Source organism: Arachis hypogaea, chromosome 15 (genome assembly GCF_003086295.3).
Source record: "Arachis hypogaea cultivar Tifrunner chromosome 15, arahy.Tifrunner.gnm2.J5K5, whole genome shotgun sequence".
NCBI classification, from domain to species: domain Eukaryota; kingdom Viridiplantae; phylum Streptophyta; class Magnoliopsida; order Fabales; family Fabaceae; genus Arachis; species Arachis hypogaea.
This window is the reverse complement of record NC_092050.1, coordinates 95,077,181-95,089,531: the sequence shown is the minus strand read 5'-3', so window position 1 is coordinate 95,089,531 and position 12,351 is coordinate 95,077,181. Positions and strand designations below refer to the sequence as shown.

General features: G+C 37.6%; 1 non-coding gene across 1 annotated transcript; it reads left to right on the top strand.

The window, feature by feature from the left end:
* The first annotated feature begins 486 nt into the window (after positions 1-486).
* Positions 487-590, top strand: LOC112753839 (small nucleolar RNA R71). Its single transcript, XR_003178203.1, has one exon. It is a non-coding gene; the product is annotated as a small nucleolar RNA R71 (small nucleolar RNA).
* The last annotated feature ends 11,761 nt before the right edge of the window (positions 591-12,351 follow it).

The following is a 12,351-nucleotide window of genomic DNA, read 5'->3' as shown; positions in this document are numbered from 1 at the left end:
GTGACGTCTCTGATCTTGGCCTTGATCTTGTTGATTTCCCCACCCATAGTTCGGGTGGTTCCGCCAACCCAGATTATAAGTTTTGGAGTATGGATCATGGGTCTGCCTAGGTGAGTTCCCAATGTAGTTGGCTTCCTCCTGATTAGTTTCATCCTCTGCATTCACTCCTTCTTGAGCTGCTGATGAGGTGGTGACTGCTGCCACCTGGTTCCTTTCTATCTTCTTGGTAAGATCAGCCAGCTGCTTGGTGATCATCTTGTTTTGAGCCAGAAGTACATCCACGTTGTTCAGATCCATCACTCCTCTAGTATTGCCCCTTTCAAAAGCATAGAAGTAATCATTCTCAGCTACAGACTCAATGACATCTATGGCTTCTTCAATGGTCTTCTTCTTATTCAGAGATCCCCGGATGAGTGGTCTACTGCCTTCTTTGATTCATAAGAAAGACCCTCATAGAAAATATGTAACTGCACCCATTCAATGAACATGTCTGGTGGGCACCTTCTTGTCAAGTCCTTAAACCTCTCCCATGCTTCATAGAGAGTTTCACCATCTTGTTGTCTGAATGTTTATACTTCAGCTCTCAACCTGTTAATTCTCTGAGGAGGGTAGAATCTCACCAAGAATTTGTTCACCACATCTTTCCAGGTTGTTAAACTCTCCTTCGGGAAAGATTCTAGCCATTTAGATGCTTTATCCTTAAGTGAAAAGGGGAACAAAAGCAATTTATAGGTGTCAGGATGAACACCATTAGACTTCACAGTATCACATATCCTCAGGAATGTGGTTAGATGTTGATTGGGGTCTTTTTGGGCACTTCCTCCGAATGCACAGTTGTTCTAGACCAGGGTGATGGGCTGGGGTTTTAGTTCAAAGTTATTGGCATGTATGGTTGGCTTTTGGATGCTACTTCCACAGTTTCCTGGGTTTAGATTGATATAAGAGCCTAGAACTCTTCTCTCTTGCCCATCATGATGCACTGGACCTTCTCTGCTATGGTTGTGAGCCTCTTCTTCATGATGGTTGTCCATATTCTCATCCATGTCTGGTTCAAAGTACTCGTCCTCCTCCTCAGTACCAACGACTCTCTTTCCTCTTGCTTCCCTCCTTAATCTAAGGAAGATCCTCTCAGGTTCAGAATCAAAAGAAGTTGAAGCCCCGCTTCTTCTACCTGTCATACAACCAATAAGGCAAAAAGCAGAAAAGGGAATCGATGGAGAAGTTACTCCTGTTAGGGGTACTGTTAGTGTGAGTGATGCAATATATCAAACAGTTAGTGGGTTAGTGGACTGAATTGTAACAAATAAGAGAACACCACAAACGGGTAAGGGGAAAAGGAAAGAAAATAGCTAAAACTGAAATTAAATCACTTAGATGGAATTAAACAAAACAAAAGAAAAATGCTCAATCTAGTTATCCACCAATTTAATCGTTGTTGATATAAAATCAATCCCCGGCAACAGCGTCATAAACTTGATGAACGGAAACTTGTCTCTCAATAAATTTCCCTCGGCAAGTATGCCGAATTGTCGTCAAGTAAAAACTCACAATAGAGTGAGGTCGAATCCCACAGAGATTGATTGGTCAAGCAACTTTAATCAGAGGAATGTTCTAATTGAGCCAAGCAGAAATTGAGTTGAGATTTGCAGAAAAGTAAATGGCGGGAAAGTAAATAACAGAAAATGTAATTGCTGGAAGTAAATGGCAGAATATAAATGACGAAAAGTAGATTGCAGAATCTTAAGCGGGGGTTTGAGGAAATGAACATAAAAGTAAATGGCAGAAAGTAAAGAGAATGGGTAAGATCATAAATGGGGGATTCATTGGGCTCAGGAGATGTTGTATTCTTCGGATCAAGTTCATTCTCATATCTTCCTCAATCAATGCATTCATTGATCTCCTTGGAAATCTTAAGTGATTGGATTCCAATTCCTTGGTAATTCAACCTCTCAAATCTTGATCAATAGCCAATTCCTTGGTCTAATTGCTCATGAGAAGAGATGAAGTACGAACACTGATTATACCACATGTATTCCCAAATCAAAGTGTTGGTAGGATTATATGTCACTATATCCATCCAAACCCCAATTTGGTCCAACATGAGAAAGCATTTCTAGCATGATCTCTTCATTCCTCTTCCAAGGTTTCGAAGAGATCCAAGTATGAATAGCTTCTTTTCCAAGACAACTACCCAATTGGATAAAGATTGAAAGCCTTCTAGTAAAATCAAGAGAAAAGAAAGAAGAAGAATAATGAAAACTATTATTGATCCATCAAATTACAACAGAGCTCCCTAACCCAATGAAAAGGGGTTTAGTTGTTCATAGCTCTGGAAATGGAAGAAGATAAAGAAGAATGCATTCTCAAATTAACTAGAAATTACAAAGAAAGTAAAATATACAGAGTGTAGTTCTCTAAAATGCCAAGCTCCCCTACTAGTTCAAAACTACTCCTATATATACTACTCTTCTGATCTTCTAGTTGGCTCTTCAAGTCTTGGATATGGGTCTTCAATGTTGAGTTGAAGCAGTTACAATCTTCAGTGGGCTCAGCTTTGCTTGCAGAAAAGTGTGAGTTAGGCATGGATGTTAGTTAGGACGTTAGTGGTATTAATATTAAGTGAAAATGTGGGTTCGAGAACGTTAGTGACGATCACCTTTTTCACTAACGTTCCAAACAAAAAAAATGATCCACGTTAACTTCAACGTTAGTGGCACTAACGTGACCACTAACGTTGCCTCTTGGTCCTTCGCAAACGTTATTGGCATTCACCTTTTTCCAATAACGTTGCTAATTGCCTCTTTTCCCTGCGTCAGAGTTCACGTTAGTATAACTAACGTGACCTTTAATGTAGGCATGCCTAAGCTTCGAGAGCATTAGTGACACTTACCTTTGTCACTAATGCTCCAAACGCCACTCCTTCCCATGTTAGAGTTCACGTTAATTAGATTAACGTGGCCACTAACGTGGTGGTAATTGCCATCTCCAACGTTAGTGACAAAGGTGAGTGTCACTAACGTTGGCCTATTACTCCTTGCTCCACGTTACCCTTCACGTTAGTGGTCTTAACGTGACCACTAACGTGGGCAATCTTGGCCTGTTCCAACGTTAGTGACAAAGGTGAGTGTCACTAACGTTGGTGATCTCTTCTACTCTCCACGTTAGAGTTCACGTTAATGTAACTAACGTGGCTACTAACGTGGGTTATGATGGCTTTCGAAGGCGTTATTGGCGATCAATTTTCTCATTAATGCTACAAGCATGTGCCCATTTCATGTTAGTGGTCACGTTAATTAGACTAACGTGGCTACTAACGTGGCTCTTCCTTTCTTCCTTAGTCCTGAAATCAAGCAAATAAAGTGCATCAAAGCTCTATTCTAAGTCATGAGATCATGCATTATCCAATTTGTCATTCAATTCATGCATAATTCTCATGAAATCATGTAAAGTTCACAATGTTTGCTTGAATCACGATGTAAGTGTATTTCTACCCAAAATTTTCTTATTTACTAAGAAAATGCATAAAACTACCCTAAAACAGTAAAGAAAAGGTCAGTGAAACTGGCCAAAATTCCCTGGCATCAACAACCTATTCTGGCGTTAAACGCCCAGAGTACTGCCCATTCTGGCATTTAACGCCCAAAATACTGCCAGGCTAGGCCTTAAACGCCCATTCTGCTATAAACGCCAGTAAGTCTGTCCTCAAGGGTGTGCTATTTTTTATGCAGTTTTTCATTTTGCTTTAATTTTGCAGTTGTTTTTATGACTTCACATGATCATCAACCTAAAGAAAATATAAAATAATAATGGAAATAAATAAATATAATTAAATAACATTGGGTTGCCTCCCAATAAGCGCTTCTTTAATTTGAATAGCTTGACAATGAGCTCTTAGAGAGCTTCACAGAGACTCAGAGCTTGATAATGGCCTCCCAACACCAAACTTAGAAGTTGAGTGTGGGGGCTCTGTTTGACTCTGTATTGAGAGAAACTTTTCTTGCTTCCTCTCCATGGTTACAGAAAAAGATCATTGAGCCTTAAACACAAGGTAGTCCTTATTTAATTGAAGGACTAACTCTCCTCTGTCCACATCAATCACAGCTCTTGCTGTGGCTAGGAAGGGTCTTCCAAGGATAATGGATGCATCCTCATCCTTCCTAGTGTCTAGGATTATGAAATCAGCAAGGATGTAAAAGCCTTCAACTTTTACTATGACATCCTCTACAAGTCCATAAGCCTGTTTCCTTGAATTGTCTGCCATCTCTAGTGAGATTCTTGCAGCTTATACCTCAAAGATCCCTAGTTTCTCCATTACAGAGAGTGGCATGAGGTTTATACTTGAGCCAAGGTCACACAGAGCCTTCTTAAAGGTCATGGTGCATATGATGCAAGGTATTAAGAACTTTCCGAGATCCGATTTATTCTGAGGTAATTTCTGTTGAATAAAGGTATTCAGTTCATTGATGAGCAATGGAAGTTCATCCTCCCAAGTCTCATTACCAAATAACTTGGCATTCAGCTTCATGATTGCTCCTAGATACTGAGCAACTTGCTCTTCAATAATATCTTCATCTTCTTCAAAGGGAGAATCTTCATTAGAGCTCATGAATGACAATAGTAAGTTCAGTGGAATCTCTATGGTCTCTGTATGAGCCTCAGATTCCTTTGGTTCCTCATTAGGGAACTCCTTAGGGGTCAGTGGACGTCCATTGAGGTCTTCCTCAGTGGAAATCACTGCCTTTCCCTCCTCTACATGTTCGGCCATGTTGGGTATATTGATGGCCTTGCACTTTCTTTTTGCATTCTCTTCTGTATTGCTTGGGAGAGTTCTAGGAGGAGTTTCAGCCACTCTTTTACTTAGCTAACCCACTTGTGCCTCCAAATTTCTGATGGAGGACCTTGTTTCAGTCATGAAACTGAGAGTGGTCTTAGATAGATCAAAGACTATGGTTGCTAAGTTAGAGAAGCTCTGCTTAGAATTCTCTGTCTGTTGCTTAGAAGATGATGGAAAAGGCTTGCTATTGCCAAACCTATTTTTTCCACCATTATTATTATTGAAGCCTTGATTAGTCTTCTGTTGATCCTTCCATGAGAAATTTGGATGCTTCCTCCATGAAGGATTATAGGTGTTTCCATAGGATTCTCCCATGTAATTCACCTCTTCCATTGTAGGATTCTCAGGGTCATAGGCTTCTTCTTCAGAGGAAGCTTCTTTAGTACTGATGGATGCAACTTGCATTCCAGTCAGACTCTGAGAAATCATATTGACTTGCTGAGTTAATATTTTATTCTGAGCCAATATGGCATTCAGAGTATCAATCTCAAAAACTCCTTTCTTCTGAGTTGTCCCATTATTCACAGGATTCTGTCAGAAGTATACATGAACTGGTTATTTGCAACTATTTCAATGAGTTCTTGGGCTTCTGTAGGCATCTTCTTCAGATGAAGAGATCTACCAGCAGAGTGATCCAATAACATCTTGGACAATTCAGACAGACCATCATAGAATATACATAGGATGCTCCATTCTGAAAGCATGTCAGAAGGACACCTTCTAATCAGTTGCTTGTATCTTTCCCAAGCTTCATAGAGGGATTCACCTTCCTTCTGTCTGAAGGTTTGGCCTTCCACTCTAAGCTTGCTCAACTTTTGTGGTGGAAAGAATTTGGCTAAGAAGGCATTGACCAGCTTTTCCCAAGAGTTCAGGCTTTCTTTAAATTGTGAGTCCAACCATGTCCTAGCTCTATCTCTTACAGCAAAAGGGAAAAGCATAAGTCTATAGACCTCAGGATTAACCCCGTTGGTCTTAACAGTGTCACAGATTTGCAAGAATTCAGCTAAGAACTGATGAGGATCTTCCAATGGAAGTCCATGAAACTTGCAATTCTGCTACATTAGAGAAACTAATTGAGGCTTAAGCTCAAAGTTGTTTGCTCCAATTGCAGAAATTGAGATGCTTCTTCCATAGAAGTCAGAAGTGGGTGCAGTAAAGTCACCAAGCATCTTCCTTGCATCTCCACCATTGTTGTTATTTTCGGCTGCCATGTCTTCTTCTTTTTCGAAAATTTCTGTTAGGTCCTCTCCAGAGTTTTGTGCTTTAGCTTCTCTTAACTTCCTCTTTAGAGTCCTTTCAGGTTCAAGATCAGCTTCAACAAGAATGTTCTTATCCTTGCTCCTGCTCATATGAAAAAGAAGAGAACAGAAAAGAAGAGGAATCCTCTATGTTACAGTATAGAGATTCCTTTATGTGAGTAGAAGAATAGAAGAAATAGAATGAAGAAGGGAGAAGAAGAATTCGAACACAGAGAGAGGGAGAGGGTTCGAATTTTTAAGAAGAGAAGTGTTAGTGAACAAATAAAATAAATAGAAAGAGATGAGAGAGAGAAGAGTATTCGAATTTTTAATTAAAATAAAAAAAATATTTTTGTTTTTATTTTAATTATAAGTTTAGAATTCGAAAGTTAAGAAAAGGAATAAAATAAAATTAGAATTTAAAACAATTAGTTAATTAAAAAGAATTTTCAAAAAGTGGTGAGGGGTTTTCGAAAATAAGAGAGAGAAAAGTAGTTAGGTAGTTTTTAAAAAGATATGATTGAAATAGAAAACTTTTAAAATCAAACAAAAAGTCAAGTGGTTAATTGAAAAAGATTTGAAAATCAATTTTGAAAAGATAAGAAGTTACGAAAAGATTTTGAAATTAAGTTTTTAAAAAGATATGATTGAAATCTATTTTGAAAAAGATTTTAAAAGAAAATTAAAAAGATTTGATTTTTGAAATTAAAGTTGATTACTTGACTAACAAGAAACTAAAAGATATAATTCTAGAATTTAAAGATTGATCCTTTCTTAATAGGCAGGTAACAATTTGAAAATTTTTTAATCTAAACATTAATTGTTAGCATTAATTTCGAAAATATGAAATAAAATTAAGAAAAAGATTTTGAAAATCAATTTTAAAATTTTCGAAAAACAGAAAAGAAAATTGAAAAAGATTTGAAAAGATAGAATTTTGAAATTGAAATTTTGACTTGACTAATAAGAAACAACCAAATTTTGAAAAGTTTTGACTAAATCAATCTAAAATTTCGAAAATTATGAGCAAAATAACGAAAAGATATTTTTTTATTTTTAAATTTTTAATGAGGAGAGAGAAAAATAACTAAATGATGCAAAACATAAAAATTTAAGATCAAAACACGTAATGCATGCAAGAACACTTTGATTGTCAAAATGAACACCAAAAACACTTTGAGGATCATGATGAACACCAAGAACATGTTTTTGAAAAAAGTTTTAAGAAAAGAAAGATATGCAAGACACCAAACTTAAAAATTTTGAACTATAGACACTAATAATTCAAGAATGCATATGAAAAACAAGAAAAGATACCAAACAAGAAAATTTAAAGATCATGAAGAATACATGCATGAACTTTCAAAAATTTAAAGAAAATTAAAGGCATGCAATGACACCAAACTTAAAATTTGACACTAAACTCAAACAAGAAACACAAAATATTTTTGGTTTTTATGATTTTTTTTTTGTAATTTTCGAAAATTATTTTGGAAAAAGAAAATAAAAATTTCAAAAATCTCAATATGAATTCCAGGAATCATGCAACGTTAGTCTAAAGCTCTGGTCCAAAGAATTAGACATGGCTTAATAGCCAGCCAAGTTTTAAGTAAAAGCTTCAGTCCAAAAGATTAGACATGGCTAAATAGCCAGCCAGGCTTCAATATATCTCGTGAAACTCTAGAATTCATTCTTAAAAATCTTGAAGAACACAATTCTTTTTTGAATTTTTTCGAAAATTATAATAATTTTTTTGTATAGTTTTCGAAAATAAAAATAAAAAAGCTTAAACATAAAATAAAATTACCTAATCTAAGCAACAAGATAAACCGTCAGTTGTCTAAACTCGAACAATCCCCGGCAACGGCGACAAAAACTTGGTACGCAGAATCGTGATCTCACACTTTTCTCAAAACTCCGTGTAACTGACCAGCAAGTGCACTGGGTCGTCCAAGTAATACCTTACGTGAGTAAGGTTCGATCCCACGGAGATTGTCGGCTTGAAACAAGCTATGGTCATCCTTGTAAATCTCAGTCAGGCGGATTCAAATGGTTATGAGGTTTTGATAATTAAAATATAAATAAAACATAAAATAAGATAAAGTTACTTATGTAATTCATTGGTGGGGATTTCAGATAAGCGTCTGGAGATGCTTTGTGGCTTCTGAACTTCTGCTTTCCTATTGCCTCCTTCCAACCATGCGTTACTTCCTTCCATGGCAAGCTATAGGATCCTCTCAGTGAAAATGGTCCTCTACGATTTCTGCACGGCTAATCAACTGTCGGATTTCTCGTCTTGGATGAAAAATACCAGGTACAGCTACCGCATGGCTAATCATCTATCGGTTCCCACTAGCGTCGGAATAAGATCCATTGATCCTTTTGCACACTGTCACTTCCGCCCAATATTCGCACGTTTGAAGCTCATCACAGTCATTCCTTCCCGGATCCTACTCGGAATACCACAGACAAGGTTTAGACTTTCTGGATCCCAGGAATAGCTGCCAATAATTCTAGCCTATACCATGAAGATACTAATCTCATGGACTCGGTCCATGTATTAGATATCCAAGAGAGTATACTCCAGCTGTCATCCAATGACTACGTTGAACATCATGTAGACCGCTTTGTGAATGTCAGGCACGCGATCTTGGCTAAGCGAGTAACGAAGATTGGGTGATTGTCACGGGTCACCCCTTCATTCTGACTTAACTGAATTAAGAACGAGAGTATATCTTGGAGAAGAAGTAGGTGTGAATTGAATAGAAAATAGTAGTAATTGCATTAATTCATGAAGAACAGCAGAGCTTCACACCTTAATCCACGGGGTGTAGAAACTCCACCGTAGAAAAAATATAAGTGAAAGAGGTCTAGGCATGGCCGTGAGGCCAGCCTCCAGACATGAACAACAATGATAAAAGTCTGATCTTTGATCAAAAAAGATAAAAGATGATATATAATAAATCTCTAAAAGTAGTTTTTATACTAAACTAGTAACCTAGGGTTACAGAAAATGAATAACTAAGTGTAAATAGTGCAGAAATCCACTTCTGGGGCCCACTTGGTGTGTGCTTGGGCTGAGCATTGAAGCTTTTTCGTGCATAGGTTGCTCCTGGAGTTAAACACCAGCTTTGGTGCCAGTTTAGGCGTTTAACTCCAATTCTAGTGCCAGTTTGGGCGTTTTACGCCAAGATGTATTAGGCTGGCTTTGGACGCCAGTTTGGGCCATCAAATCTCGGGCAAAGTATGGACTATTATATATTGCTGGAAAGCCCAGGATGTCTACTTTCCAACGCACTTGAGAGCGCGCCAACAGGGTCAGAATCCATTTTGAGTGCAGCAGGGTTAGAATCCAACAGCATCTACAGTCCTTTTTCAATCTCTGAATCAGATTTTTGCTCAGGTCCCTCAATTTCAGCCAGAAAATACTTGAAATCACAGAAAAATACATAAACTCCTAGTAAATTCCATAAATGTGATTTTTGAATAAAAACTAATAAAAATATAAAAAAAAGTAACTAAAATATACTAAAAACTATGTAAAAACAATGCCAAAATGGGTATAAATTATTCGCTCATCACCTAGCCACTCATCGGCAACAGAAAAAATAAAAAACTTTACAGAACCTCACTACCAAGATCAAAACAAAACCCAGCAAACAAAGTACCAAAAGAAACGAGTATCCGAACAGAAAAACCAAACCATCATCAAGCAAAGAACGTAACAAAAAGGGGAGAAGAACAAAGGAACCAACTTGAAGGAAAACAGAAAAGCAGACAATCCCCACAGAAAGAATGGAATCCTCAGTGTCGACAAAAAAAGTAACCTTGGAGCACTGGACGATCGAAGGCAGAAACGAAAGAGGAAGCTTTCTTTCTAAAACAAAGAAACGAGCGGAAGAAAGAAAAAGCAAAAAATGAAAGAGACTCTGAGATTTAAAACATAATGAAGTAGAGGGAAAAATGAAATGGCAAAAGGAATAAAAGCCCAACTAATAAAGCCTTAAAAGTGCTTCATAGATACCCAAGAAGCTGTTGCACTCGTGACTGGTGCAGCATTTAAAGCAAAGCGCTTTGCATTTCGAGAAAAAGGATAAAAAATGCAGAAATGCCCCAAAATGATAAAGCGCTCCGCTTGCTCGGAGCACACCCAGTTAGAGGATGCTTGAGCACGACCTTTCAAAAGGAGATCGAAGCCCAGGGCAAGCACGACCTCCTGAAGAGATCAAAGCTCAAGCAGGGGCACTATTCATACCCTGGCCCGAGCACGAGGTCTGGGCCAAGCAAACCAAAAGAAATCGGAAACTTGTGATGAGGGCCCAGAGAGGCCCAGTTCGATAGAATATCATAACCTGCTAGAAGGCAGTGGCCAAAAGATAAGCCTTAACCACCATATAAAAAAGATAACATAAGATGAAAGTCTTATCTCCCCGTAGAAGGTCACCTAACTCCACTATAAATACACTAGAACTCCCAGGTATAACTCATACTCTAATTCTATTAAAAAACCTGCCTAAAGCCCGTACTGACTTAAGCATCGGAGTCTCTTACAGGTATCACCACCCCCTTCCCAAGCGCCCAAGGACTGGCGGTACCTTAGCTCCAACAAGTCGGACACGACAGACTCAATCGAATCAGGATATCTCGTCCGAGATCGACCTCGGCGTTTCAGGTAACCCTCGGAACACTACTGAGTGTTCATCACCCACTAAAGCAATTCCTATCCAGGAATTAAACGAAGCCAAGGCTCATGTAAAGACCATAGATGTTCCTTTGCATGCACTCCTGCAGTGCATGAGTTCTGATGAATACTCATCCTCTGATGAGGATGAGGATACTAGGGAAGAGCAAGTTGCTCGGTACCTAGGAGCTTCATACAAAACCTTTGGAAGAAGAACCTCCAGTGCTTACCAAAGAACTAAATGCTTTGGTTCAGCAGAGGTTACCTCAAAAGCTTCCGGATCCTGGACGCTTCCTAATTCCTTACATCATAGGCACCATGACCTTTGAGAAGGCTCTATGTGACCTAGGGTCAAGCATAAATCTCATGCCACTCTCTGTAATGAAGAAGTTGGGAATCTTTGAGGTACAAGCTGCAAACATCTCATTAGAGATGGCAGACAAGTCCATGAAGAAGCCATATGGCTTAGTAGAGGATGTCTTGGTAAAGGTTGAAGACCACTACATCCCTGCAAACTTTATAGTCTTGGATATTGGAGAGGATGAGGATGAATCTATCATCCTCGGAAGACCTTTCCTAGCCACTGCAAATGCCATGATTAATGTGGCAAAGGAAGAAATGGTCTTCCAAATAGGGGAAGACTACATCTTGTTCAAGATGCTCGAACCCAACTCCCTACTTAAAAGAGAGATAACTGTGCAACATTTTGTGTTCCAACCATCTCTTTCAGAGGTTTGTTCAGTTGAGGTTTTATGGATTCAAAGTTGTTCTTGATGTGTTTTAGGAGGAAAAAGTGCTTAAAGACCACCTAAGAGCATAACCGAATTTGGAGTAGCAAATCAAGGTAGGGTATGATGAAATTAATCTTGATTAATTGTGTTTGAGTTGTGTAATTATGATATGGTTTTGCTGTACTTGAAATTGATGGTTTATATAAGTGATTCTTGTTGAAATTTTGGTGAAAATTCGATGAAATTTGATGATATTCAACTTTAAATGTGTTCTTCATGGCTGCTAGAAAAATGAAACCCTAACCCTTAAATTGGGGTTCAATTTATGTTGAAATTAAGTGAAAAAATATGGGGCTTTAGTAGCTGGAAATTTATTATGAATTATGGTAAAAATCGGTTACTGAAAAGATTGAAAAGCGGGTGAAAACAGAGAAAGAATTTGAAAAAATTACGAAGAACACTTTGAGTGTGATGACGAACATTGAAGAACAACTTTTAGATCTTAAAAAGGGCAAGGTTGAAATTATTTTGGTGTTTGAGGGGTTATTTTGTGATTTCTAAAAGTTAGGGTGGTCAAAGTAGAAATATTAAAAGTTACGGGTGGTAAAAAGTGAATTTTAAAGTTAAAAGTAAAAGATAAGTTAATTTTCAAAAATTTAATAATAAAATAATAATAAATAATAAAACATTAAATAATAATATTTAATTAAAAATAATATTTTAATAAAAATAATAAAATATTACGGAAAAGGCAGTTTTTCGTAAAAGCTTTAGAAAGACAACTTTAAACTCAGAATCTCATAATTATCTTCATAAAACACTTAGGGAGTGGTAATAACATATTAGTGAGGCAAAGATAAAGGAAAG